We start from the raw sequence: 2,221 nt of genomic DNA on the forward strand, positions 1-2,221 counted from the left end.
CTTCAATAATGGAAAGAATACTTATTCTCTTTACTGGAGGGGTTAGAGTGCTTACTTTATTACTAATTTATTATTATCTTATTTCATTATTATGTTTAAGTTTTACTAATTTGTTATTATCTCTTATTTGTATATTTTAAATTTAAGACTCCATAATATGTCCAATTCTTTTGTGTCACTCTATATGACAGAAAGTATAATTGATCAGAATAATATTTAATAATTATATTTTTAGTTTAAATAAAAAAATTTCAATCAATCAAAGATGATAGTACATAAACTGGTATAAAAAGTAGGACAACAAATATACTATCAATATAATTATGTTGAGTTACTCGTTGTCATTAGTTATTGTAACATGCAAGCAAGTAAATAATAGATATTGTGTGGTGTTGCAATAGGTGATAAGCTTGTTGCAATACAAATTTGAATAAGGATTTGATGTCTCAAAAAGAATGTTTTAAATTATGTCTTAAAAGAATGTTTATTCTTTTAAATTATGTCACCCACTTGTAACCAAATTTTTTTTGTTATGCACTAATTAAGACATGTCATTTTAATTAAAAAAATTAAATATTTTTCATTTTTTCTGTTTTTGTTCAACATTGTTGGTACATGACATGATTTTAAAAAAATTAAATGTTTAATTTTTAGTTGTAATGATATTTTTAATTGGTACGAGATGTAATTTGGGAAATAGTATAAGACAATAGATCATTGTTCTATATATTTATCTTTTCTACAAAACCTTTGTATTCTATATATACATAACATGTTCAACACTCCAAATTAATGAAATAAGAATATTTATCTTACTATAGTTTTTGAGTTATGGTCTTACCCGTTAAATCATAATCCTTTGCAGTAATTTCTTTAGTCTTGGACTCACTTATTTGATGTGAAATATTTTTAGTTGTTCATGCATAGCTTATGTTTTGGCTCCATTGAACATATTTTTTACTAGGTAGCTAGTTATTGTGACTGTACTTAATATTTTGTGATATGAGTATGATGTGTGTAGATATAAAATATGAAAGGGAAACTAGAGATAATGATAATTTCATTTGTTATAAGATAAGTTCTATAATTTAAGAAGTACAACTAAGATTAATATTACATAAGCATTTTATTTATGTTTAAGAAGTTGAGCTTGAGAACTAGATCATGAGCATTTTATTTATGTTTAGTGGCCATATGTGAACACTTAACATTAATTATCACTAAAAATATTAGATTTTGCTGCACACAATCAACAATTGGTTTTCCAATCAATTAATTGCAATCATAAAATAAAACCAAATTAACATAAAACTTAATTACTCATTAATGGGTATAACCATGGGCATATGATTAGTTGTGGGGTGACAATGTAATCCTTACTTATGATTAGTTGTGGGGTGACAATGTAATCCTTACTTAAGGGATACCCATCAAGTAAAGAGTGGATAGGTTCTTTTTAAAACCCTCTCATTAAAGAGGACATGATGGGTATTGAACTTTAAGAGTCCAATTGCGAGTTGAGTTTTGGAGGGGAATGAAGAAAAATGGAAGGTTTCAGAGTCATAAAACACACATATGAGATGACTCGAATGCCTTCAATTTACCTTCATTTTCCTTCAAAAACCAATTTTTAAACGGATCCTAAGGATTTGTTTGCGAGTTGGTTTTTGGAGAGTAAGAGAAAAAAAGAAAGGCTTGGTAATCGGGAAATATACCAATAAGATAACTCTTAAACCTTCATCTTTTATTCATTTCCCTTTAAAAATAAACTCACAAATAGACTCTAAGTCTTATATGATTTTATTAAAATATTCATATATGATCCTAATACTCCTCAAGCTACTCTTATAGTCTTTATTCTCTCCCTCCATAAACCACCATGTGTTAGTTCAATTCTATGGTCATAACTCATATTGTCAGGGTCAATTTTTATCTTTTATTAAAATGGCTTACTAAGTACAATTTTTAGTTTTGACGTATAATAAAATTGCATAACTTTTTTAACTTTTGTTTTATTTTATTTTCAATGTAAATGTTTACTTCCGTGAGACTAACAGAATCTGTAAGATAGATATACTAGTAACAATAATATCTTAAGAATGAGATTAGAATCATCTTATACTCTTGTTTATTATTATGAAGCTAGTTTCACATTCACAATATCATAAAAGGTGATATCACATTAGGTAATTTCAGATGTTTACATTTTTTTTAAAATCAC

The sequence above is a fragment of the Lupinus angustifolius genome, chromosome LG03 (genome assembly GCF_001865875.1).
Source record: "Lupinus angustifolius cultivar Tanjil chromosome LG03, LupAngTanjil_v1.0, whole genome shotgun sequence".
NCBI classification, from domain to species: domain Eukaryota; kingdom Viridiplantae; phylum Streptophyta; class Magnoliopsida; order Fabales; family Fabaceae; genus Lupinus; species Lupinus angustifolius.